The sequence below is a fragment of the Equus asinus genome, chromosome 20 (assembly GCF_041296235.1).
Source record: "Equus asinus isolate D_3611 breed Donkey chromosome 20, EquAss-T2T_v2, whole genome shotgun sequence".
In the NCBI taxonomy this organism is placed as follows: Eukaryota; Metazoa; Chordata; class Mammalia; order Perissodactyla; family Equidae; genus Equus; species Equus asinus.
This window is the reverse complement of record NC_091809.1, coordinates 13,744,167-13,759,043: the sequence shown is the minus strand read 5'-3', so window position 1 is coordinate 13,759,043 and position 14,877 is coordinate 13,744,167. Positions and strand designations below refer to the sequence as shown.

At 56.0% G+C, this 14,877-nt stretch overlaps 1 non-coding gene across 1 annotated transcript; it reads left to right on the top strand.

The window, feature by feature from the left end:
* Positions 1-11,664: 11,664 nt before the first annotated feature.
* Positions 11,665-11,771, top strand: LOC123279190 (U6 spliceosomal RNA). Its single transcript, XR_006517109.1, has one exon. It is a non-coding gene; the product is annotated as a U6 spliceosomal RNA (small nuclear RNA).
* The last annotated feature ends 3,106 nt before the right edge of the window (positions 11,772-14,877 follow it).

Here is a 14,877-nt window from a genome sequence, read left to right as displayed (position 1 = left end):
CGAGGGAAGTGGGAGTAATGTCACCCTAGGGCTGTGCACGGCAGCTTTATTCGTAACACCCCAAACTGGAAACAACCCATATGTCCAGCAGCAGGCGAGCGGAAGAGCAAACCATGATCCAGCCACATGTTGGAATATTACTCAGCCGTGAAAAAGGAAAAGCACATGGCAGCATGCACAAACCTTAGATGCCTCATGCTGACGGAGAGGAGGGCGTCCTGTGTGATTCCATTTATATAACATTCTGGAAAATGCCACCAGTGGAAATAAGTCCATGGCGACTGAAATTAGCTTGCTGGTCACCTGGGGATGGAGGGTGGGGGCAGGGAGAGGAACAAGGAAACTTTCAATTGTGCCAGTGGTTGCTCGGGAGCAGACATGCGAGAAAACTCATCGAATTGTACCTTTTAAATCTGTGTAGTTCGTTGCGTGTCAATTATGCGTTGATAAAGCTGGAAAAAAAACGTGCAAGGAGGTGGTACTGATAAAGTACACAGTAGGTGCTTCATAGATGCTTAAACGTTTCAAAGGACGCTGAGGCAGGGGCAGTGAGGCGGGGACTGCCGCTGAGGGCATGGCAATGAATAAGACCAGGGGAGAGTGAGTGGGCTCCTGCGTTCCCCAGGTATTTATCAAATGTCACCCGAGACACCCCCTCCTGGCCACAGCTCTACCCTGGGCGTCAGGAGCAGGAAGCGAGGGGAACAGCAGGGAACAGAATCAACGGGGGTGTCATCATCCTCATCTGTTCACTAAGTGCCTACTACGTGCCGGGAGCTGGATGGACGCCGGGAAGGCCCCCGGAGAGTAAGAAGGGAAACTGAGGCCCATGCAGAGATGGGGAACAGGCCCCAGGGCCCGGCTGGTTGCTGATCCCTGACTTTGGCCTCCCCACCAGGAGGCCCAGAGACACAAAGTCCGCGGTGCCACACCTTGATGGCCCGGAGCCTGCCCTCCTGGGTCCCACAGGCCCCCCTCCTGCAGCCTTGGAAGTGGCCTCGGGCCTGGAGGAGGGAGCCCCACTTTATGGGGGGCCAGGGGTCGGGAGACAAGGCTGTCTGCTGGCACGGAGCTGAGGGCAAAGGTGAGTGAGGCCCGGGGCCTGGGGGGGCGGGCGGCTTGGAGGGGCAGCAGCCTGGACTCCAGGGCACAGAGTCCACAGCTCTCCAGGCCCTGCCCCACCCCGGCCTCTGAAAATGGGGCGCTCGCCGTTCTCCCCTGAAAGGCAAACCACTGACGTCCCCGGACACCCAGCTTCGGAGGAACCAGAGAGGGGCTCGGCTCCTCCCAGTACCCCCACAGTGTCCCCAACCTGCCATCATGGGCGGTTTCCATTTGTTCCCTTGTTTTAATCTCTCTAAGACGGTGTGATCCCAGAAGACGTGGGGGTCTGGGTGTCGACACCCCACCTGGTCTACGGAGCCCCTCAATTCACGTTTGCCGCACGCTCCATAAATATGAGCCTTTGTTCTTTACCCAGAAAGGCAGACGGGTGGCCAGCAAGAACGTCAGGAAAAGGCCCGTGGGAACCACAGCGAGGAGCCACCCCCAGCACAGCTGCGATGAGAAAGACCGACCACACTAAGTGCTGGCGAGGACAGGGGGCGGCCGGAACTGGGTTCTCGAAGGTTAAACATACACCCTCCATGGGATCTGGCCATTTCGCTTCTGGGCATTTACCCAAAAGAAATGAGAACATACGTCCATGCAAAGATTGGCACCCAGGTGTTCATAGCTGTCTCATTTTTTTTTTTTCTGAGGAAGATTGGCCCTGAGCTAACTGCTGCCAATCCTCCTCTTTTTGCTGAGGAAGACTGGCCCTGAGCTAACATCCGTGCCCATCTTCCTCTACTTTATATGTGGGACGCCTACCACAGCATGGCTTGCCAATTGGTTCCATGTCTACATCCAGGATCTGAACCAGCAAACCCCAGGTTGCCGAGAAGTGGAATGTGTGAACTTAACCACTGCGCCACCGGGCGGCCCCAACTGTCTCATTTTAAGCTGGGAGGTAAGAGTCGAACTCTCTGGTTCTCATTCTCCCATACACTCCCCGCCAGGCTGTGTGACTTTCAGGAGGTGGCTATCCCTCTCTGAGACTCCGTTCCTTCTGCCGTGTGGCTGGAGCAGAGGGAGGAGGGAGACAGAGGGAGGAGGGAGGGCAGGGAGGGGACGGGGCAGGTCGTGCGGGATCTGGGGGGCCTCGGGGAGGACTTGGTTTCCCGCCCAGGGAGGGGAGCCTGGAGGGCTGCGGGAGGAGGCGGCGGGACGGACTCAGGGGCTCCGGGCGCCCTCTGGTGGCGGCTGCGGGCAGGACAGACGGGGACCAGGAGGAGGGGCCGGCGCTGGTCCAGGAGGCGACGCCAGGGCCCAGGTGGAGGCTGTGGGATGGCGGGAAGAGAGGCGGTCAGTAACGCCCCAGACTCTGCGCCCACGATTTCTGGGTTCAAATCCCAGCTCCGCGACCTTGAGGCGGGGACTCGGTCCCTCCGTCCCCTTTTCTGTACAACTGAGCGACGACGGTCGGCGCCTCGAGGGTTTAACTCCCGCCAAGCGCTGGAGACACGGCCTCATCTGCAGCCGCCGAGCCGGCTGTAGTGATTTTTGTTGCAATAACCGTAATTATCGTTAGTTCCTATTCCGGGGTGGGGGGGGGGGGGAGGCGCAGCTGGTAGCCCAGGGTCCGCTTCCACCAACCCCTCTTCCCGAAATGTGCTCCCTGGGGAACGTCCAAGGCCCACCCCTAGCTGGACTCCTGGACAACCAGGACTGGAGTGTTGTCATCCTTGTGTCCCCAGCTTCCAGCCGAGGGCCAGGTCTCAGGCAGGTGGCAGTGAAGGAATGAATGACTCTTCAAGGCAGCGCCAGGCCCCCCCCACCCTGGGCTCCCCACCCCTGTGTCCATTTCTCTGTCCTGGCTTGGTCCACACAACCTTCCTCCCAAGTTTAGGGGCTGCAAAGGGCCAGGACTAGTGAACTCCTATTCATCCTTCAAAACCTCAGCTCAAATGCCCAAACACCCTCCTCACCCTCTCTGCTCTGCCAGTTTCCAATAGATCAACACCTCCTCCTCCAGGCAGCCTTTCCTCCCTCTCCCTACACACACAAGCCCACTCCCCCCTCTTGAACTCCCCCAGCCTCAGGTCCCACCTTCTGCCACAGCTCCTACACCACAGGGCTAGGAGCATCTGTGCCCAACCCTGTCTTTCCCAGACTGCGGGGTTTCCAATGGCCAGAAGTGGTGAACCTCTATTCATCCTTCAAAGCCCCAACATTAATGCCCCCACTTCCATACAGTCTTTACCAATCTCCCTCTGACAAATACTTGATTCCTTCCCTGGGGTTTCCTCAACCTCAGGTCCCCTCGTCTGCCCCTTGGGGCTAAGAGTATCTGTGTCCAGCTCTGCGTCCTCCAAGTTGGGGACGTTTCAATGTTCAGGCCTAAGGCTCTTTACTGGGCCCTCGGGGTCTGCCCGGCAGAGGGCTGGCCACAGAGGGGGCATCAAGGAGTTTACTAACTATGAATGAATGAAGGAAGGAAGGAAGGAAGGAGCATGTGCCCCACAGACCGGGCTGTACACATGCCCTGCCTCACCTTATGTCACGACTCAAAACCATTGTCACATACGCTTCCCCCGCCCCCCATGTACGTTGCCATCAACACCGCACTTCTGGAATAAACACTGCTCACCACGGAGCAACTGATGCCACGTGGAATGCCTCCGTCTCGGCCCCTTCCTTCAGAGAGGGAAACTGAGGCACAGAGGGGCAGACAGAGGTGGGTCGGGCCCAAGTCCTGCCCGGTCAGCCCGTGGGCACGAGAGGTGTGGCCGAGAAGGGTTTCGGTTTTGAGTCTTATGGGTGACTCGTCCCGCGTCGGTTCCCTTATCTGGGCCCTGGCAGTAAAAGCGATCCAGGCGCCCGGGCGGGCGGGAGGGGAGGGCACAGGGACGGCGGCCACGCGGGCTCCGTGTGGCTCCCCGTGTCCTGGGCAGGGAACAGCTGGGGGGCCCAGCATGCCTCTTCCAGAAAGGCCTGGAAGGGTCCCCGGGGGGGAGGGCACGAGGCAGCCGGGGGGACAGCTGGATTGACGAATGAAAACACCGGGGCCCAGTCGACGGGGATCTCAGGGCAGCACCGAGGGGGCCCTTACGGTCAGGGCGTCGCGGGCGCATCTCCCGGGGCCTCCGGGGTTGATCTGGGGGCTCCGAGCCCGGTTGAGTCCTCGCTCCTCCCCCAGCCCCCTCCACCCCCCGGGTCACCCCAGCGCATCCCTCCCTCCACCGAGCCCCGACCGCGGGGGGCGGCATGTCCAGCTCTGTTCCCTGATCCGAGCAAAGGGGGGGTATTTCGTTACATTTTTCAATTTCATTTTTTTTTTTTTTACTTGTAGTGAAATACACCTCACGTAAATTGACCCTTTTCACCATTTTCAGGGCCCAGCTCAGCGGCATGAAGCACATTCACGTTGCTGTGCAACCATCCCCTCCATCCGTCTCCAGAACTTTCCATCTCCCCAAACTGCAGCTCTGTCCCCAGGAAACACTGACTCCCACCCCTCCCCCAGCCCCTGGCCCCCCATCCACTTTCTGTCTCTGTGGATGTGGCTCCTCTGGGGACCTCCTGTGAGTGGACCACACAGTGTGTGTCCTTCTGTGTCTGGCTCACGTCCCTGAGCATCACGTCCTCCAGGTCCCTCCACGTGGGAGCAGGCATCAGGCTCTCCTTCCTTTTCACGGCTGCGTAATATTCCAGGCTGTGATGGACACACTGTGTTTATCCATCACCCGTCTATGGACACCCGGGGTGTTTGCACCTTTTGGCTGCTGTGAACGTGGGTGTGCAAATATCTATTTGAGGCCGTGCTTTCACTTCTTTTGGATAAAAACCTCTGCACGGCATTGCTGGGTCAGATGGAAACACTACGTCTCACATTGCGAGGACCGGCCAGACCGTCGTCCACAGCGGCTGCCCCATTTTACCTCCCACCCGCCATGCGTGAGGCTTCTGATGTCTCCACATCCTCCAACCCATCACCCTTTCTGGGTTTTACTCTAATTATTCTCCTAGCTGTCCTAGCGGGTGTGAGGCGGATCCCGTCACAGCTCCGATTTGCTCTTCCCAGATCACCGATGATGCTAAATGGCTTTCCATGTGCTTCTTGGCCATTTGCACGTCTCTCTGGAGGAAGGTCCGCTGGAGTCCTCTGCCGTGGTGTTTTTTTTTTTTTTTTTTTTGAGGAAGATTGGCCCTGAGCTAACTGCTGTCAATCCTCCTCTTTTTGCTGAGGAAGACTGGCCCTGAGCTAACATCCATGCCCATCTTCCTCTACTTTATATGTGGGACGCCTACCATAGCATGGCGTGCCAAGCGGTGCCATGTCCACACCCGGGATCCGACCCGGCGAACCCCAGGCCACCGGGAAGCAGAACGTGTGCACTTAACGGCTGTGCCACCGGGCCGGCCCCCTTCTGCCGTGTTTTAAGCGGGTCAGACCAGCCTGCTCGCGAACCTCCTGTCCCTGCGCCCGGGCTGCCGGCTCTCCACGTCTGGGCCCCTCTGCTCCACATCCTGCGTCCAACACACACCCACGTTGTGACATAGCCGCTGGCCACTTCCCAGGCCGCGACCCCATCACAGACGACCTCTTCGGTAACCGCCGGGCTTTAGGGTTTGGGTCCCCTTTGGGTCCTTCCCGGCCCGGATTCCAAATCATTGTTTTCGTCAACCTGCGAGTCGAGAAATCAAGAGAGTGGGTCACGAGCCTCATCTTGATTTTAGATGAAGTAGAAAAGGACCCATCACAACTCGTCACGCTGTGCAGGCCGCGTGTCACCCCATGCAACTCTTACTGGGGCAACGTGCGTGTTTAAATGTGCATCCTGAGTGTGTGCACATAGATATATTTCTAATTAATTTCTTTTTTTGTTGTTGTTAAAGATTTTATTTTTTCCTTTTTCTCCCCAAAGCCCCCCAGTACATAGTTGTATATCCTTCGTTGTGGGTCCTTCTAGTTGTGGCATGTGGGATGCCACCTCGGCATGGTTTGATGAGCAGTGCCATGTCCGCGCCCAGGATTCAAACCCACGAAACACTGGGCCACCTGCAGCGGAGCGCGCGAACTCAACCACCCGGCCACGGGGCCAGCCCCATATTTTTAATTAATTTCTCTGTGTTTATTTCTTTTATTTGTACTGGGTGGAGGTGACAGGGCCAAAAAAAGTTCGAAGGCCCCCGTCGCTGTATAACCGCTTCTTATCTCGTGATTTAAATCCTTTCCTGGGCGATGCGTCGACGCGGCGCATCTCGGCTGCGTGTAATCTTGCCCTGTCGAGAGAGAGTCAGCGATGTTGGGGACATCTGTGGGTGTCACACTGTGGGCGTTCCTGGCATCCAGTGGGTGGGGCCAGGGATGCTGCCCAGCCCCCCACAGTGCCCAGGGCGGCCCCCCCCAGAGATGACCCGGCCCCCATGTCCAAGTGCCCCGGGGGGGGGGGGGGGCCTGGACTGGGCCGTCCGGTGCGCAGTGCCCAGCACGGAGCCAGGCCCAGGGCGGTCCCCGCGGAGGCTGCGCCGGCGGAGGGATGCTGGCTCCTGGCTGGCCTCCGCCAGGTCCGGAGACGCGCTGCCCCCGTGTGGACGGTCGTGGAACCGCACCCGGCCCTGCGCTGCCGCCTCCCCTGACCTTGGGGTGGCGGGGTCCCCGCAGGGCGCTTGTTGCCCGATGGCGATAAGATGTGGCCCTGGCAAGCAAGGAGCTGGAGTTTTAATTTCCTTTTCTTTCGAGCTATTTGCATTTAAATGCCAACAGCCACGTGTGCCCCGTGGTGTCCGGAGTGCACAGCCGGGTTTGCAGAGAAAGCCCCACTTGTCCTTGGGCAGCCGGGGTCCCAGTGTGTGTCAGTCCGTGGGCGTGGTGTTTCTGGGTCCGGACTTGTTTGTGTTTATAACCATTTTTAAAAAAATTAATATATGTGCATCATTCACTGGCCCCAGCCTCTGTTCTGAGCACTTTATTTCCTTCAACTCCAGTCTCCACTCAAGTAGGTACTGACATGCTGCCCGTTTTATAGAAGAAGAAACCGAGGGTCAGAGTAGACAGCTGCCAGGCGCTCTTCCCTCTGTGCTGATCCCCGGCGAAGGGCCCCTCAGGCCTGATTTCATCCCATCCTCACAATTTTCTGGAACTGTTAGGACTCCTGTCTTGCGGATGAGGAAACCAAGGCGGAGAGAGAGGACGCAGCTTGGTGCTTTGGTCCCCATCCCTCAGTGAGCAGAATGGCAGAGCGAGGCTTGGAACCCACCATGAGGTTAAACTGCCCCCTGTAGCGGTTTGTGGGGGCACGCGAAGGTCGGGGGGGACCCACGGGGAACTGAGAACCAGCCAGACTGGAGTTCGAATCTCACCTCTGTTCATTCCTGGCTGTGTGACCTTAGGGCGGTGTCTTGCCTTCTCTGAGCCTCTGGGTCTCCTTGTGCATAACCCGTTGTCTTAGCCTGCTCGGGCTGCCATAACAGAATACCATAGACGGGGTGTCTTAAATGACCGAAATTTATTTTCTTACCACCCTGGAGGCTGGGAGCCCAAGACCAAGGTGCCGACGGGGTCAGCGTCTGGTGAGGTCTCTCTCCTTGGATGACAGACGGCCGCCTCCTGCTGTGTCCTCACGCGGTGGAGAGCGAGCTCTGGCCCCTTCCTCTTACGAGGACACTAGTCCCACCGTGGGGCCCCCATGACCTCCTCTCCCCCCTCCCAAAAGTCGCCCTCCGGATGCCATTCCCTGGGGGTTGGGGCTTCAGCCTAAGAATTTGGGGGCCGCGATCGCCCCGCTGCACTCCTGCGGAACGAGGAGAGCTCAGCCCACGCCCAGCAGGACGTCAGGAAACATTTCCCGGTGGTTTTAGGAAGATGGTTGAGGTTCAAATCCTGGCCCTTCCACTCGTCTGCTGTGTGCCCCTGGGTCCGTTCCTCAACTTCTCTGGGCCTCAGCTGGAAAATGGGAGTGATCATCGTGTCCCACTTCAAGCGCCTGGAACAGCACTGGGGATATGGGGGAGATCGGCGGACCCGGGCCACTAACGATGACGGGGTGTTTATTTGTTAGCGGGGAGGCTGGGGGCCTCTGGGCACCAGGACCGGGGCACAGTGTCCTGCAGGAGCCCCGCCATATCCTCACCCACTAGACAGATGGGAAAGCAGAGGCCCAGAGAGGGCCAGACGCTTGTCCAGAGTCACACAGCCCACCAGTCGCAGAGCCGCGGCTGGCACTTGGCCCTTGGGTGTCTCCGGGAGGGCAGGCCAGGCGGGCAGCCACGCCTCCCTGCTCCCCGTGGTCCCCGGATGTCCCCAGAGACACGCCCGCTGGAGGTGGCCCCCTAATCTCGGCGCCTAATTACAGCACAGCCCCAGGGAAACGCTGGGAAGACCTTTAAACACCCCAAGAGTGGATCCCAAGGGCGCGGGCGGATGCTCCAGACATGAGGAGAAGCTTAGAGACAAAATGCATTCATTGTCGAGCTCGGCCAGGGTCGGTTCCGGCCCCTACGAGGCCGGGCCACACCCTCCCTGAGCCTCCCTTGTCCCCACACACAGAATAGGCGACAAGTGAGTCCACTGTGGGACCAGCCCCAGCACAGGGGGCCTCGCTTCTTCATCCTCCCGGACTTTCCCGGTTGCAGACAGAACGCGCGAGGCCTGGGAACGAGGGGCTGCTCGAAGGGCTGGACACGGGATGGACGGTGAGGGAAGGCGAGCGGGGCGGCCACCGTGGGAAACAGCCTGGAGGGTCCTCAGAGGGTCGGCCGTGGAGCTAACATCTGTTGCCAATCTTCTTCTTTTTTTTCTCCCCAAAGCCCCAGTGCATAGTTGCATATCCTAGTTGTGGATCATTCTAGTTCTTCTACGTGGGACGCCCCCTCGGCATGGCTTGATGAGTGGTGCACCCTGGGCCACTGAAGTGCAGCATGTGACCTTGACCACTGCCACCAGGCAGGCCCCTCATTGTGTTTTGATTGGCGTTTCCCTAATGATTAGTGATGTCGAGCATCTTTTCATGGGCTTCTTGACCATCAGATATCTTCTTGGAGAAAAGTCCGTCCAGGTCCTCTGCCCGTTCTCGAATGCGGCGGTTTGTTTTGCTTTGTTGTTGAATTCTAGGAGCTCTTTATATATGCTGGAGAATGGACCCCCATCAGACACGGGATGTGAACTCTGTTCTCCCATTCTGTGAGTTGTCTTCATTCCCTTGACGGCACCCTTTGACACATGAAAGTTCTTAATTTCGACGACGTCCAGCGTATCTATTTTCCCCTCCTTGGCATGTCTGTGGGCAAGTCACAGGGCTCTCAAGCTCAGCATGTCCAAACTGAGGCAGGAAGCCACCCCCTCACCTCTCACAGCCCAGCTCACTGTCACGATGGCTCCGCCGTCCATCCTTGTCACCCCTCCCTCCCGCCGTCCATCCTGACCGCCACCCGCTGAACCCCGTTCACATCTGGCCGCTTCTCTCTCTGCCTGGCCCCCACCCTGGTCCAGCTCCTCTCTGCTCTCGGGATGTTTTTCCTGCCGGGGCCAACGTGTCCCCTGGGCCGTGCCCGGAACCCAGGATACTTGCAGGCTTCCATGAAAATGTTTAGGGGCCAGGCTGGTGGCGCAGCAGTTAAGTTCGCGCATTCTGCTTTGGTGGCCCCGGGTTCGTAGGTTCGGATCCTGGGTGCGGACGTGGCACCACTTGGCAAGCCATGCTGTGGCAGGCATCCCACATAGAAAATAGAGGAAGATGGGCACGGATGTGAGCTCAGGGCCAGCCTTCCTCAGCAAAAAGAGGAGGATTGGCAGCAGATGTTAGCTCAGGGCTAATGTTCCTCAAAAAAAAGAAAAAAAAAAAAAGAGAAAGAAAATGTTTTAATTTCCTTTAAAATCAGAAAAAAACAATGAATAGAATGATCATGAATATGTCATCAGACATCCAGCCCGGATTACATCCGTCTGTGTACCCACGCTGTCGCAAAATATCATCTTTAATATTTTTCTTACAGGGAGGGACCCACAAAAGTCATAATGCACCCCTGCATCCTGCACTTTATGTATCTTGTGGATATGTGACCGACAGCCAGAGGGAGGTTTTGAAAGCTGAATGGGGTCATGCTGCCCTCCCGCCATATTCCCAGCCCTTCTGTGGCTCCCCAGCTCCCTTGAGTGAATGATGATTGCAGAGTCCGAGGCCCCGGGTGGTCCGCCCCCACCGTCTCCTCCCTTCTCTCCCCCTCACCCACCCCGCCTCCAGCCCCCTCTGTGCTCCCCGATTTCGGCAGCTCTGTTCCGTCCTCCGGGCCTTTGCAGGTGTAAACTTCCCCAGCCCGTCACTTGTCACCCAGGTAACCCCGACTTCCGTCATTTGGGGGGCGCCCTCCCTGAGCAGCCCCCCGGCCCCCAGCCAAGGTCAGCCCCATTGTTACCAATTTTCCTGGAACCAAGCTCCCCATACGCTTCCTTCCACTTGGTTCTCATTAGAGCAGCGAGGACCCCCCACTCGGCACTGTGGACACGGGGCTGGTCACTCTCTGTGGGGCCATCCTGGGCGCTGTGGGGGGTCGAGCAGCAACCCTGGCCCCACCCACTCGATGCCAGGAGCTGTGACAGCCACAGAGGTCCCCAGATGTGGCCGACTGTCCCCAGGGCAGGCCCGCCCCAGGTTTGGAGCACAGCGTGAGAGAGAAATGGCGTAAATGTCAGCTTCCCCTGCTATGCTCGCACCAAGCGGAGCCCAGAGCCCGGCCTCCTCGGCCCTTCCCGGGGCTCCAGGGCTCGGCACACGGGATGTGGGAAGGGACAGCGCGGGTCAGTCATTTCCCAGGAGCGGAGCTGTGCTGCGGACTGAGTTGCGTCCCCCCAAAGTCCTGCGTGGGACCCCCAGGGTGGCTGTATTTGGAGATGGGGCCCTGAGGAGGGAACGATGGTGACATGAGGTCACAAGGATGGAGTCCTCACCCGACGGGATCAGTGTCCTTATAAGAGGAGGACGAGAGGGAGATGCCGGGAGGCCTCGGCAAGAAGGCGGCCATCTGCGAGCCCAGGAGGGAGCCCTCGCCGGAAACCCGAGCTGCCGGCCCTTGACCTTGGACCCTCCAGCCTCCAGACCCATGGGAAATAAGCGTCCCTCCTTTATAAGCTGCCCAGCGTGTGGCAGCCCGGCCGGACCAAGCTGCATTCTGCTTTGCCTGGAGCTGACGTTCTAGTGGGGACAGTGAGCATGTGAATGAAAATGTACAGAGATAGAGATGTTGCTAGAAAGAAAAATAGAGCAGGGCCAGCGAATGGGTGTGGGGCTATTTTAGGGAGGTCCAAGGTTGAGGAAACGATATCCGGGCTGGGACCCGAAGGAAGTGAGGAGCAGACCAGGCAACCTCTAGGAGAAGAACCTCCCAGTAGAGGGCACAGCCCATGCAAAGGCCCTGGGGCAGGCCCGGGCCTGGTGTGTGGAAGGAACAGCGAGGCGGCCGTGTGGCTGGAGCAGAGGGAGGAGGGGGAGAGAGGGAGGAGGGAGGGCGGGGAGGGGACGGGGCAGGTCGTGCGGGGCCTGGGGAGGACTCAGCTTCTCCCCAAGGGAGGGGGACCCTGGGAGCCCGCAGGGAGGATGTGGGTCTCATTGAAAATGCGTGAGGGTGCCCGCTTCGGTAGCACATATACTAAAATTGGAACGATAGAGAGAAGGTCAGCGGGGCCCCTGAGCAAAGATGACACGCCAATTCGGGAAGCGTTCCATGTTTTTAAAAATTTAAGCCAAAAATGATAGGTTTCTTTATTTTTCACTAACCAGGCAATTGAAATACGTACAATGAAATGGACAGAATAAATACTCAATTTGGTTTTTCGGCTAGGAGAATTTCACAACAAACTCGTAACTTGTTTTGTAAAATAATAATAATTAATAATAATAACAACCAAATGCACGAGGGAGCCCAGGGAAGGTCCTGAACAGGGACGGACACAACTTCATTTGTGTTTTCAAAACTTCCCCTCGGAGCCGGGAGCCCCGCTGGAGAAGGGGGTCAATGCGGTAAGAGGGGGGGAATGCAGGGGGTGGGAGCGAATCGGAGGGGTCAGTGTGAACTCAGCCCTTAAGACAGAGAGAGAGAGACGTGGATGGATGCACGGATGGATAGATAGATGGATAGACAGACAGACGGATGGATAGATAGACAGACAGAGATGATGGATAGATAGATAGATAGACGGATGGATGGATAAATAGAGAGATGGACACAGATGATAGATAGTTAGACAGACAGACGATAGATAGATAGATGGATAGACAGATTGATGGATAGATAGATAGACAGATGGATAGATAGATAGATGGACACAGATGATAGATGGATGGATGGATGGATGGATGGATAGATAGACAGATGGATAGATAGATAGATGGACACAGATGATAGATAGATGGATGGATGGATGGATAGATAGACAGATGGATAGACAGATAGATGGACACAGATGATAGATGGATAGATGGATAGATGGATGGATGGACACAGATGATAGATAGATGGATGGATGGATAGATAGATAGATGGATGGATGGGTAGATAGATAGATGGATAGATAGATAAGTGGATCGATAGATAGGTGGATGGACAGATAGATAGACACAGATGATAGATGATAGATAGATAGACAGACAGATGGATATAGATGATATGTGATAGATGGATAGACGCAGATGATAACTAGATAGATACATAGATAACAGACAGATTAGATTGCTGGAGGATGTAGACAGATGATAGATAAGATAAATAAAATGATAGATATATAGATGATAGATAAACAGACAAATGATAGACAATAGATAAAGATAGAGCATAGATAGGGTAGATAAATAGATGATAAATATAGAGACAGATGATAAACAGGTGATAGGTAATAGATAAGATCACTAGCTGATAGACGGATGGATAGACAGATGACAGACGATAGGCTTAGGTGTAAATATGTGAATGTGTGTGTGTGTGCGTGCGTGTGTCTCCCAACTCCACTCACCTGGAGGCCGGGGAACAGCGACGTCACAGCCGCGTGCCCCAGCGCCCGGGCCTTGGTGTCTAAGTACCATCTCCGTCTCCAGGAACAGGCTCCCGCAAGAGACGTCTGACGCCAGGAGCAGAGCAGGGAAAGGACAGGAGGAGCCCGGAACGTCTCGTGGGGCTGGAATGCAAGGAGGCGTTCAGAGACTGTGGGGACGCATCACGTGACACGGGGGCCGCCTCAGAGGGCCTCTCGAGAGGGGCCCCATTTGGGGACCTTTGGGTTCCGGGTCTATTTGTGAAGCTGGGACCAGTGGGCTTGCTGACGGGCCACGGCAGGATGCCTGTCTGTACAGTTACTTGGTTACTGGCCGGCTTCCCGGGGAGACTGTAAGGTCAGGGTCCCTGGGAGTCCCTGCATCCTTAGCATCCAGACTAGGGCCGGGCATACAGTCAGTGCTTAATAAATGCTCATCAAGAGACTGAGCTCTGTGGGTGGAAAAGAAGACAAGGATTCCAAAGATACACAAATCACAGAATCCATCATCGCTCCTCTCTGAGCCTCAGTTTCCTCATCTGGAAAATGGGGATCGTAACTCCTACTTCATTCAGTCGTTTCACAAATACCTGCTTTCTGTACTGACTGTCAGTCCCTAGCCAGACGCCAGCCGTGTGCTGGGACACAGCGGGAAACAGGACAGGCTGTCACGAATCTTTTAGTCAGACGGGCTGACAGATAACCAAGAAGACCGAGATTAAACATGACCATCTCAGACTGACAAATGCTATTTTAAAGAATAAAAGTGGATGAGATAGTAAAGAATGATGTTTTTTTTTTTTCCATTGGGCTGATCACGGAGGGCTTCTCTGAGGAACAGCCATTCAAGCAGACAAGAAGGATTAAGTTCACGGAAAGATGTAAGGAAAAGTGTTCCAGAGAGGGGGAACAGCATGTGCAAAGGCCCTGGGGTAACTGACTTTTCATGTTCATGTATCTTGCATTGTAGTGATGGGGATGAAAATTAGGGGCCAGCCTGGGCATTAATATGTGTCCCGTCAGTGTCCATCTGTTTATTCTCCACTGTTTTTCCATAGCAAATGGCCTGGTAAAGAAGAGGCATTTATTAAAGAAAGGAAGGTAGGAGAAGGAAGAAATAATATAATAATCACTGATTTCCTCATGCAATGAGTTTGGGACCCAAATGTGACCCGTCACAGCATCTATTGAGCCCATAATATGGACGTGGGTCATGCAATTGAAGCACTGGGTCCTGTTTTTATTTAAAAGTTTGAAATTTTGTTCATCATGGAAACTTCTCCATTTATCACGATCGGTTCAAATATTGCCTCGTGCAGATCAAAACCACAGCGAGATGCCACTTCACACCCGCTGGAATGGCTGACATTATCTTTTTTTTTTTAAATGGACAAGAACAAGTGTTGGCGAGGACGTGGAGAAACTGGAGGCCCCGTGCGCAGCTGGGGGGAACATAAGACGGTGCAGCCGCCGCGGGAAACGGGAGGGCGGGTCCTCGGAAAATTAAACACGGATCGCCACGTGGTCCCGCGGGCCCCCTCTTGGGTCTCCGCACAAAACACTGAAAACGTCCGTCCACAGGAAAACGCATCTATGAATGTTCACGGCGGCTTATTCACCACAGTCAAAAGGGGGACACACCCCAGTGCCCATCGACGGATGATGGACACACACAAGTGTCTGTCCACACAGTGGAATATTATGCAGCCGTGAAGAGGAGCAAGGCCCTGACACGGCTGCACATGGACGGACCTGAACACACGACGCTCAGGGGAAGCAGCAGACACAGAATGACACACAGTGTATGATCC